Below are 13,628 nucleotides of genomic sequence, written 5' to 3' on the forward strand. Positions count from 1 at the left end.
GGGCTTCTAAAGGGGCAAGGATTGCATAGTGCTTACTGCTCAGGAGAAAGGACAGGTAGACAAAATTGTCCAGGTGCACTCTACCCAGCAGGTTGGGAACTTTCACGATCTTCAGGCACTCCAGCCCCATGGCTGGCTATGCAGCTCCAAGGCCCCCCACTGTGATAGGTGCACCTTCCCCCCGGCCAGCCCACACATGGCTTGCAAACTGGCAAACCCTGCCCTGGCGTGAGGCCAGCCAGAGGGAAGCCGTGCCTACAGCAAAGCATAGAGGCTTATATCTGTGTGCTCAGCCCACTGGTTCAGGCAGTGGAGACAGACATAGAAGCTGGGAAGCAGAAAATAGGTCTTTCCTCCCCCAAAGCACCAACACTGTTCCCCTGACACCCCTGACATTGCTGCAGGGGCTGAGCAGCTCCAGAAAGTAGAGCTTCTGGGCACCAGAGGGCACCACATACAAATATGAAATGTCAAAGGAATCTGGTACAAAGTAAAATCATACATACACCAGATAAAGAGTCAAATGAAACCAATCTGATGAATCTTCCTGGAAGAGATTTCAAAATAAAAATCATAAACATGCTCTCACGGAGGTACATAAAAATATTAAAGACCTCAGGAATGGATTCTGATTGGAGATCCGATCATTATAGAACACGGTATCAGAAATGAAAGAGACACTGGAAGGTTTTAAAAGCAGATTAGATATGGTGCAGGAGACGATAAATGAAATAGAAATTAGAGAAGAGGAATACAAAGAAGCTGAGGCACAGAGAGAAAAAAGGATACCTAAGAATGAAAGAATATTGAGAGAACTATGTGGCCAATCCAAATGGAACAATATTTGTATTATAAGGGTACCAGAAGAAGAAGGGAGAAAAAGAGATAGAAAGTGTCTTTCAGGAGGTAACTGCTGAAAACTTCCCCAATCTGGGAAAGGAGATAGTCTACCAGGCCATGGAGGTGCACAGATCTCCCAACACAAGGGATCCAAGGAAGAAAACACCAAGACATATAATAATTAAAATGGCAAAGACCAAGGATAAGGACAGACTATTAAAAGCAGCCAGAGAGAGAAATAAGATCACACACAAAGGAAAACCCATCAGGCTATCATCAGACTTCTCAGAAGAAACCTTACAGGCCAGAAGGGAGTGATGTATTTAATGCAATGAAGCAGAAGGGCCTCGAATCAAGAATACTTTATCTAGCAAGATTACCTTTTAAATTTGAAGAAGGGATTAAACAATTTCCAGATAAGCAAAAGCTGAGAGAATTTACCTCCCACAAACAGTCTCTACAGTGTATTTTGGAGGGACTGCTATAGATGGAAGTGTTCCTAAGGTTTAATAGCTGTCACCAGAGGTAATAAAACCACAGTAAAGAAAGTAGAACAGTTAATTACTAAGCAAATGCAAAATTAAATCAACTACCCCCAAAGTCATTCGAGGGATAGACAAAGAGTACAGAATATGATACCTAATATATAAAGAATGGAGGAGGAATAAAGAGGAGGAGAAAAAAGAACATTTAGATTGTGTTTGTAATAGCATACTAAGTGAATTAAGTTAAACTCTTAGTAAGGAAGTTAACCTTGAAACTTTGGTAACCATGAATCTAAACCTGCAATGGCAATAAGTACATACCTAACAGTAATCACCCTAAATGTAAATGGTCTGAATGCACCAATCAAAAGACATGGAGTCACTGAATGGATAACAAAACAAGACCCATCTATATGCTGTCTATAAGAGACTCACTTTAAACCCAAAGACATACAAAGACTAAAAGTGAAGGGATGGAAAGAGATATTTCATGCAACTAATAGAGACTAAATCAGGAGTTGCAGTACTTGTATCAGACAAAATAGACTTCAAAACAAAAAAAGCCACAAGAGAGAAAGAAGGACATTACATAACGATAAAGGGGTCAATCCAACAAGAAGACATAACCATTATAAACATATAAATATCTATGCACCCAACACAGGAACACCTACATATGTGAAACAAGTACTAACAGAATTAAAAGGGGAAATAGAATGGAATGCATTCATTCTAGGAGACTTCAACAGTTCACTCACTCTGAAGGACAGATCAACCAGACAGAAAATAAGTAAGGAGACAGAGGCACTGAAAAACACATTAGAATAGATGGACCTAAAAGACATCTACAGAACTTTACACCTAAAAGCAGCAGGATACACATTCTTCTCAAGTGCACATAGAATATTTTCGAGAATGGATCATATACTAGGCCACAAAAAGAGCCTCAGTAAATTCAAAAAGATTGAAATTGTACCAACCAGCTTCTCAGACCACAAAGATATGAAACTAGAAATAAATTATGCAAAGAAAATGAAAAATCCCACAAGCACATGGAGACTTCATAACATGCTCCTAAATAACCAATGGATTGATGACTAAATAAAAACAGAGATCAAGCAATATATGGAGACAAATAACAACAATAATTCAACACCACAAAATCTGTGAGACACAGCAAAGGCCGTGCTAAGAGGGAAGTATATTGCAATACAGGCCTATCTCAGGAAAGAAGAACAATCCTATATGAGCAGTCTAAACTCACAATTAATGAAACTAGAAAAAGAAGAACAAAAGAGGCCCAAAGTCAGTAGAAGGAGTGACATGATAAAGATTAGAGCAGAAATAAATCGAGAAGAATAAAACAATAGAAAGAATCAATAAAAGCAAGGGCTGGTTCTTCAAGAAAATAAACAAAACAGATAAACCCCTATCCAGACTTATCAAGAAAAAAAGAGAGTCTACTCACATAAACAGAATCACAAATGAGAAAGCAAAAATCACTACGGACACCACAGAAATACAAAGAATTATTAGAGAATACTATAAAGAATTATATGCTAATGAACTGGATAACCTAGAAGAAATGGACAACTTTCTAGAAAAATACAACCTCTCAAGGCTGACCCAGAAAGAAACAGGAAGTCTAAAGAGACCTATCACCAGCAACAAAATTGAATTGGTAATCAAAAAATTACCTAAGAACAAAACTCCTGGACCAGAAGGCTTTACCACTGAATTTGAGTAAACATTTAGTGAAGACCTAATACCCATCCTCCTTAAAGTTTTCCAAAAAGTAGAAGAGGGAATACTTCCAAACTTGTTCTATGAGGCCAGCATCACTCTAATACCAAAACCAGGCAAAGACACAACAAAAAAACAAAATAACAGACCAATAACCCTGATGAACATAGATGCAAAAATACTCAACAAAATATGAGAAAACTGAATTCAAAAATATATTAAAAGGATAATACACCATGATCAAGTAAGATTTATTTCAGGGACACAAGGATGGTACAACATTTGAAAATCCATCGACATCATCCACCACATCAACAACAAGAAGGACAAAAACCACATGATAATCTCCACAGATGCTGAAAAAGCATTTGACAAAATTCAACATCCATTCATGATTAAAACTCTCAACAAAATGGGTATAGAGGGCAAGTATCTCAACATAATAAAGACCACATATGACAAACCCATAGCCAACATCATACTTAACAGCGAGAAGCTGAAAGCCTTTCCTTTAAGATCGGGAACAAGACAAGGATGCCCACTCTCTCCATTTTATTCAACATAGTTCTGGAGGTCCTAGCCACAGCAATTAGACAACACAAAGAAATAAAGGGCATCCAGATTGGTAAGGAAGAAGTTAAACTGTCCCTGTTTGCAGATGACATGATATTGTACATAAAAAACCCTAAACAATCCACTCCAAAACTACTACATCTAATATCTGAATTCAGCAAAGCTGCAGGATACAAAATTAATACACAGAAATCTGGTGCATTCCTATACACTAATGATGAACTAACAGAAAGAGAAATCAGAAAAACAAGTCCAGTCACAATTGCATCAAAAAGTATAAAATACCTAGGAATAAACATAACCAAGAAGTGAAAGACCTATACTCTGAAAACTAGAAGACATTCGTGAGAGAAATTTAAGAAGATACCAGTAAATGGAAACACATCCCGTGCTCATGGATAGGAAGAATTAACATTGTAAAAATGGCAATCCTGCCTAAAGCAATCTACAGATTCGATGCAAACTCTATCAAAATACCAACAACATTCTTCAATGAACTAGAGCAAATCATTATAAAATTGACATGAAACCACAAAAGACCTCAAATAGCCAAAGAAATCCTGAGAAGTAAGAATACAGTTGGGGGGATTACACTCCCAACTTCTTCAAGCTCTACTACAAAGCTACAGTAATCAAGACAATTTGGTACTGGCACAAGAACAGACCCATAGACCAGTGGAACAGAATAGAGAGCCCAGATATAAACCCAAGCATATACAGTCAATTAATATATGATAAAGGAGCCATGGATATACAATGGGGAAATGGCAGCCTCTTCAACAGCTGGTGTTGGCAAAACTGGACATCTATATGCAAGAGAATGAAACTGGATTATTGTTTAACCCCATACACAAAAGTAAACTTGAAATGGATCAAATACCTGAATGTAAGTCATGAAACCATAAAACTCTTAGAACAACATAGGCAAAAATCTCTGGAATATAAACATGAGCAACTTCTTCCTGAACACATCTCCTTGAGTGAGGGAAACAAAAGCAAAAATGAACACATGGGACTACATCAAACTAAAAAGTGTCTGTACGGCAGAGGACACAATCAACAGAACAAAAAGGTATCGTACAGTATGAGTGAATATATTTGTAGATGACATATCTGACAAGGGGTTAACATCCGAAATATATAAAGAACTCACATGCCTCAAGACCCAAAAAGCAAATAACCTGATTAAAAAATGGGCACAGGATCTGAGCAGACAATTCTCCAAAGAAGAAATTGAGATGGTCAACAGACACATGAAAAAATGCTCCACATCACTAATCATGAGGGGAATGTAAATTAAAACCACAATGAGATATCACCTCACACCAGTTAGGATGGCCAGCATCGAAAAAACTAAGAACAACAAATGTTGGTGAGGAAGTGGAGAAAGGGGTACCTCCTATACTGCTGTTGGGAATATAAGCTAGTTCAACCATTGTGGAAAGCAATATGCAGGTTCCTCAAAAAACTAAAAATAGAAATATAATTTGACCCAGGAATCCCACTCCTTGGAATTTACCCAAAGAATAAAACTTCTCAGATTCAAAAAGACATATGCACCCATATGTTTATTGCAGCACTATTTACAGTAGCCAAGAAATGGAAGCAACCTAAGTGTCCATCTGTAGATGAATGGGTAAAGATGATGTGGTACATATACACAATGGAATACTATTCAGCCATAAGAAAGAAACAAACCCTACCATTTGCAACAACATGGATGGAGCTGGAGGATATTATGCTCAGTGAAATTATCCAGGCAGAGAAAGACAAGGGCCAAATGATTTCCCTAATTTGTGGAGTATTACAATGAAGCAAAACTGAAGGAAGAAAACAGCAGCAGACTCACAGTCTCTGAGAAGGGACTAGTGGTTACCAAAGGGGAGGGGTGGGGGAGGGCGGGTCAGGAGGGAGGGAGAAGGGGACTGTGGGGTACTATGTTTAGTACATGTGGTGTGGGGGGTTTCATGGGGAAGACAGTGTAGCACAGAGAAGGCAAATAGCGAATCTGTGGCATCTTACTACACTGATAGACAGTGACTGCAATGGGGTATGGGTGGGGCTTGATAATATGGGTGAATGTAGTAACGACATTGTTTTTCATGTGAAACATTCATAAGAGTGTTTATCAATCATACCTTAATAAAAAAAAGAAAAAGTCAGTGTGGAAATAGAGTTAGATATATACTTTTAAGTCAGGTATACTCTGCAATAGCAATGATGCATAGCACAACTGGGTGATTGGTGATATCCATCATTCTCTATTGGTGATGAAAGAAGGAAAAAAATGACATTTTCCCTTTGTATTACTTTAATTTGCCTGAATTTACCTCATAAACTTAACTGTCATTTTACTCTTCTATGATTTTACTTATTCAGTTCATTGAATTATTTTTATTGTTTTTTCAGTGTATAATCTGAATGAATTAAGACCTCAAGGGGAGGCAATGTGTAAATCTCAAAGGAAATAAAGCTTTAAAGAACTGTGCTCTATACAGCGCTAATATGTAACTATTATACTATTGTAACTAAATATCCCAACTTCTACCAGCATGAAATAAACAGTATCTTAACTTGGCTCCACTTACTTCAATAAACTGAATAAATAGGAATTTGGAAAATCTATCATTTACACACTCTGGTTAGTTACATTGATGGGAAATAGGATGCAATAAAATGATGCTATCATAATAGCACTCAAGAAAATCCTATTAGTTGGTTTTGTAACTCATTACAGCTTTAAGTAAAATTTGGGTCACTCTTTCCCTAGGTGCTAGGCAGGTGGTAAAGCATGAAGGAGAAACCACAGTCCTTAGGCATCACTAATCTGTAAACAAATAACCTGAAAAGTATAGCACAGAAAGAGAACCATTAGCACAGGGCTGAGGAGGGTACCATGGGTGTATACACAGGGCTACGTGATTCATGCAGAGATGAAGATGAGGCACCACCTACTCAATTTTGGAGGATCATATGATGTACAATCAGGGAGTATGTGGGAACGATAACGATTTCAGAGTGCGGAGTGGGGTCAACAGGACCACAGGCACATGGCAGGGAAGTGTGTCACATTCAGAGCACTCTCCATGTACCTAGCATAACTCTCAGATGGTGGGCGAAAGATTAGACCTGAGAACAAGGCAGGGAAAATGTTGGAAAGAGCTTTTCCTCTATAAGCGTTATTTGAATTACATCCTAAAAACAATGGGGAGCCACCTGTGGATTTAAGTCGGGGTGACATACAACACTTGGCTTTTGAGAGACAGGAACCTAACGGCCTTGTGAAGAGTAAACTGGAGAGAAGCAAGACCACAGGTAAGTCAGGAATTTCTCATGGTATTCAAAGTGAGCCACAGGGATCTGGACTATGGCAGTAACTGGCAGGTGGTATGGAAAACATGGCAGAGCTAAAGAATTTAAGATACAAATAGACACGGAGCTATATAAAGAGGAAATAATATTTCTTACCTAGGTTAGCTCACATGGTTGTTATTTAAAAAGATTATTATTTGGAATTACTATTACTAAACACTTAGGAATTAGAGACCCTTGGGGTAGAGACACAGGAAAACTATAATTATAAAATTATTTTTGAAACGTGCTTCTCTTACTCCTTTAGAGAAAAGTAACAAGCTAGTGGAGGCAGGGTGAGTATCTGCTTTGCATGAAGCTAGAGAGATGTGGCAAGGGAACAAACTCTGGCCAAGGACTAGAAATTCTCAGGCATCTGTGCAAAGGTTTTTCTATGAATGCAAAGGGGAATTATTTGGAACTAAAACCTAGGTGAGAAATAATCAGATTTTAGAGTAAATTGCTTGACAGAATTGAAATCAAAGACTCTTAAAATAGGTCTGTCCTTTTGATAATAGGAAACCCAACTACAAACTAGTCTCTGGATATGAATTTATCTAATCAGTGTTTATATTGCACACTAATAAGAGCTCCACTATGAACCATTCAATTTAGTCAATAAAATGAATAAAATCAACACCAAAAAAAAAAGACTGCTCTGATTGCCACTTTGAGAAAGGACACAAAAGTTGAATTATTTAATGAGATTAAAGCATGGGAACATCCCTAAAACCTATAGCAAAAGCACTAAAAGCAGGTAGTGATCCAAATATCTATTGTTAAATCAGTTTCCTTCCAAGCAGGTAGAGTGGAATCATGCAAAGAGTGGGACATTTGAAATATGATAAACCTAGTTCAATTTCCAACTGTCTCACAAGTAGTTTAAACTCGCTGGGGCTTAGTTTCTAGATCAGTACAATGGGGATAATGAAACAGATTTTTGGGGCTTGTTCAGAATACAATCAAAAAGATGCATGTAAAGTACCTTGTAGTGCATCTAGAATATTTTAAAAAGTCAGTAAATAGTAGATATTATTATTCTATTAGCAATCATGTTTTGTAACCTAAATTCACTCCCGTTTGATGAAAGAAAAATATTAGAATTAATGTTCATATTAATCTGCTATACAAAAAACTGGACTTTGACTTTGAACCAAATGTGGAATGAGAATCTAGAACAAGAATATGAGAAGCCAATGTAATTATAAAGCTATGAAAAAGGAAAAATAAAATCTGATAACAAAAGAAAGCCATAAGTTTAAAGTTTGCATGGCCACACTATATAGCAGTTGGTGAGTTGAGGATAGTTTTGTTCATAAACTCAAAGAGATTAACCAAGCATCACTCTGTAATTCCTGTTACAATAATCATCCCTTGCATTTCTTGGTCTTCTCAGACAAGGAGTTTGAGTCACTACTTTAGAGGGATTAAAGACTCTACAAGGTTTAATAGAAAAAGTCATTACTTCAGTATTCAGAGACTTCTGTTCTATTTTTGGTCTTACTACAAACTAAAAGGGGTTTTAAGCAAGTGACTTTATCCCTAGGTCCCAGTTTCCTCAGATGTCAAACTAAGAGACCAGACTAAGTATTCTTTAAGGGTCTCTGGGTTTTACATTTTAGGCTTTTACAAAATCTATCTATCTAGACGTTTGCAATAGAAATAATAAAAACAATGTTCATGTTCAGAAAAAATAAAGAATTCCTGTACATCAAAACATAAAGGATATCTCAACAGAAAAATAAGGATGAGACTAGACCAGGCTTCTTACTAAATCAGGATAACATCCACATGACCAACAAACATATAAAAGGGTTCTGCAACTCATTATTCATTAGAAAAAATGGAAATACAAACCACAGTGAGATACTTCAGCACAACAGGCAAATGGCTAAAAGTAAACACTGATTATACTAAGCATTAGCAACAAAATCCAGAACTTTCAGATACTGATAGTGGGTAAATTTGTTTATCTACTTAGAAAACTTCTTCTACTTGGAATTATTAACTAAAGGTGGATACTTGGCTATTCTGTGACCCACCAATTCTACTTCTCAGTATTCACATAACAGAAGTGTGCACACATGTGCAAAATGTACAAGAATGTCCAGAGTAGCAATATTTTTTCAAAGTCCCTGATAGAATCAATCTGCATGGCCATCAAGAGTAGGTGGGGGGAGCAAATTGTAGTATATTCATACAATGATATACTACAGAACACTGAAAATGGTCAAACTACAACTGCAAGCACCTAAATAGATGGATCTCACAAACATGATGTTGAGAGACAAGTCAGACACCAAAGAGTACCTGCTGTATTTTTCTCACACCATACATTTCAGAAATGGCCCATCCTAATCTATAGTATGTGAGAAGTCAGTACTGTGCTTACCTTTGGGAGAGTTCTGATGGAGGAGAGGTAAAACTGGGCTTAGGGATGCTGGTAAAATTCTTTCTCTGCTTTGAGTAATCACTGAGGCATGCTTACTTTTTGTTAAGTTGTATACTTGCTGATTGTTGCACTTTTATATATTTGTGTTATATTTGATAAAATAATTTAAAAAACCAAGCCACACAGAATTGCTTTCACCTACAAAGGAAAATTACTCCGATAATGAATGCTCTGAAGAAAATTTCCTTGCCTTTAGTCTGTACATCTAAATTCCTTCAGAGAGTCAGAGATAGAAATAGAGATGTACATACATGCATGCATACATACTATATATGTATGAATAGGGGAAGGGGAAACAGTAAAAGGTAGAGGGAAGAGGGGAGAAGGGGAGACTTCCTAGACAAATCATTCAGAAAATATCCTGCATATCTTTTATTCCAAATTAAAATGTAAACCTATGTCACAGGAATCAGCATTGAAGCTGAAGACCAATTAAATTGGATACTGCTGAAGTTGGATGAAATCTTCGTGACTGCTTAACACTAGTTCCTCATGTTACAGGTCTGTGTAACAGGCCTATCCTATATAAAATGTCATCCTTTTAGCCCTACTGTGTAATCTCAGAAGTCTAATTCTATCATTAATCTAAGCATAGGTGCAACATTTTCCGGTAGGTTCCAATTAAGGATAGATATACACAGAGATATGACAATTTCTATAAAGATGGCATAGGAGTTTCCAAGGATAGATGTCTGTAAACTACCAAGAGAAATAACTAAGTTTTTGAAATCTTTCTGAGGAAAAGTTTGCACGGCCACACACAATGCAAGTTTTAAAATGTTCAATTTCATTGCCTGCAGTTAACTTGTACAACATTCTAAACCTCTTCCTTCTAGATCTGATTTCAATGAAGATGAGCAATGGCTGGTAGGCACACTCCTTATTTCAAGCTCAACTTTAAATATCTTACTTCACCCTTTGCTTTGAATTACTAACCATTTTTCACGGAATTTGTGTTCTTTCCCTTCAGCTGTCATTTTGCTGTTTGATGGACTTGCCAGTTCTTCCACATCTTTCAGTCTCGGAACCCTGGAATTATCTAGCTCATTCCCAAGCTGGTTTTTCTGTCTGGATTCACAGCTGCTGCCGCCCTCTGGTAAGCTGTCACTGTAGATATTTTCCTGTCCTCATCCACATAAAGCACATTCATCTCTAAATTCTTTAGGGACCATATCTTAGCCATCTTGCTTTAGCACAGAGCTTGACAGATGTATCAGTAAATATTTGCTGGAAGAATGGAAAGCAGCAGGGATGACCTGTCACTTGAGCTGGTGGGCTCTAATCCTGTTGTGATGACCTGATAGAGAGATGGGCTCTGCCTCTTGCCACCATGGCCACCAGCAAGCGAAAGGAGATGAACTTGAGATTCCTACTCAGTACAGTAACATTGCCATCGTGGGCTTGCTTTTACTCACTCTCCTTTTCACACTTCTCACAGAACATAAATAAGTCCCACAACTTGCCTAAAACCCATAAAATTTCAGGTTAACATTAGTGTCACTTTTGATAATTCAGTTGATTGTTGCTATAATGCATAATTCCACTCATAATAGGTAAAAAAGAAATCTGTGCTAGTAAAATCAGAATATTGATGGTCCTTATCATGCTTTATCCTGCAAGCATTACAATCAATTGGAACAATGCCTCAACCACAGCAGACTGATGCTGATAGGTTTATGGTCCCTACCTGTTCTTTCTTAGTTCTTTGAATTTGTGTCCAGATTGCCAGGTAATGATGGTATTTCTCTGGGCATGATGACAGGCACCATTCACCTTCAAGGGTTTATAGATAGTGATTAATCTCTGTGCACCACCCAGCATTGCAGTTTAGCCATGCTCCACTTCCTGTATAAACTTTTGCCCAGATTTTTTCCTTATCTTTATTTTCCACAGTACTTTTGCACAGACCCTCTTTGTACCCATTTGCTTAATCCCTGCAGTGCACTTTGGACTCCGTAAGCCCAAAACCCAACAAAATAAGAAGTTTTCTGGAGGCCAATCATGGTAGATGTACAGTGGTGTAAGTCTTACTTTTAAAATTAAAGTTAGGTTTCCAAAAGTAGCATATGTGTTTAATATTTAAAGCAGGCTTGCTTTATTCAGGCTTTACATTATATTTTATATAACATTATATTGCAATTACTTCATTTTGTAACTACTGTTCTTGGTCTGAATTACATAGAGTGATAAGGTTTTCTTTCAAAAGAAATTATTTTCCAAAATTATCAATGAAAGTCCTGTGCTGTCACATGGAACTCTATTTATTCATTTAACTTAAAGACAGTGTGGACAAGTGCTGAAAACATTGTCCTTTTATTATTATCTACTTAGAGCGGATTAAATTGGTGAAAAGTTGTATCTGCACAGAGAATCTATAAATTTCTGGAGGTCAGAAAATAAGCCATAAAAAGACTTAAATCCTTCAAGCTTTGAGCACGATGATCTTTGAATAATAAACAATAATTAAATATTTGTTCATTTGATCATGTAAAATACCATTTGCAATGCATTGATCTTCAACTATCAAGATCTTAATTTTCCTTCATTGAGTTATGATTTTTTGCTCACTCACCATTATTTTTTTCCCCATTAACCTTAACATACATGAAAACATCAGGAAAAATCAAACCAACACCTGTGTTAATGTTGAAACTATGGATAAGAGCTTCACATAAGACAGCCATCTCTCCTTCTGTGACTTCTATTTTCCTGAAGGACATATAAATTGCACAAATATTTTAAACCCTTTTGGCTATTTGACAACATCTTGAAACTATACTTTAAACCAAAGAGAAAGGAGAGTCTTACTTATCTACTTTCTAAAGTGACCCAAACATGGTGAGTTCTTATTTTCTAAACTAAAACCAAAAAATAAGGAAAAAGTGAAACAAATGGAAAACTAGTATTTTTAAACATCTGGATTTGTTTCGCTTTTACCCACCATACTCTAAAAAATTCTTACTGTTCAAATAAGCAGTACGCTTGCTTATTACTGGTCCTTAGTAGAAATAGACTTAAAGAGAATATCTTGGAAAGATAGTGTATTTTTATAATTCCCAGAGAAATTCAGCGATTATGAAGAATACCAGCCAGAGCTCAATATTTTTACCCTTGGAATCAAGAAAAAGAAAGTCCTTTGGAGATCAAGATCTTTGACAGCAATAACAAGAACTAGGGTTCCTAGGGATAGAAGACCTTCTCTTATCAATTTCTGGCAAGAAGAAATCTTTTGAAAAGCAGATCAACTAAGGAAAGATTTGTGTGACTGCAATTACATAAAATTGACCGCGTGGTTGGAAAACATACTTGTAAACAATCTTTTTAACTTTACTCACATGTTGGTTTGTATTTCACTGTGTTAGATTAAGAGGAAATGAAATTGTTTTCACATACAAAAACAGCTCCTTGATGACAGTTTTTTTCTCACCTGGCTGTCTCTTTGGTGTTCCCTCAGTTTAATCCTCTACCTCAGTGTCTCCCTCTTCACTCCAGATTCCTAAACCAATAGGAGGAATTTCCTTGAGAACCTTAAGACTTGCATCTGTTACCATAGAGACAGGCATCACAAGACAGCTGCTCAGTAACATCCTTATGGAAGTAAAATAAGAATCCTGTGGGTTTTACAGAAACTTCTAGTGCTACCAGTAAGTATAAATTTTTCACCTAGGAAAAAAATGCAGGGAGTTTACTTAGTTAGACAATCTTGGAAATATTGAGATTGTCATTTATGATGGCAATCCAGAATCCTGTGATTTTATGCTCAGCATTTGACTATGCTTTCTCATATAATTTGAAAAAAAAAATCCCTTCTCTTACATCCACATGTTCAGGGAAATACATCATAAATATCTCATTGCTCACTTTTAACTCTAGCATGTCTTATCAATCATTTACTAACAGCTTCAACTGTTCTCTGACAGTGCACTGCACATAGTTTTATTTTTCTATTCCTTGATCCCATGAGACCACATTTGATCAAGAACACTCTCATATTCTTTAAAAGGTGAGCACCTCTCCGATGTCTGTAAAGCAAAAGCTGCTTAGAGAGTTTATAGCCCTACGAAGAGAAGGTTAGCTGCAAGAAATGATTTCCACTCACTTTACCTTATTTTCTATTAGACCTGAAATCACACAATAACTGAATGATAACAATAAAAATAACAATCTTAGCAAATAGGTAAGTT

The sequence above is a fragment of the Manis pentadactyla genome, chromosome X (genome assembly GCF_030020395.1).
Source record: "Manis pentadactyla isolate mManPen7 chromosome X, mManPen7.hap1, whole genome shotgun sequence".
In the NCBI taxonomy this organism is placed as follows: Eukaryota; Metazoa; Chordata; class Mammalia; order Pholidota; family Manidae; genus Manis; species Manis pentadactyla.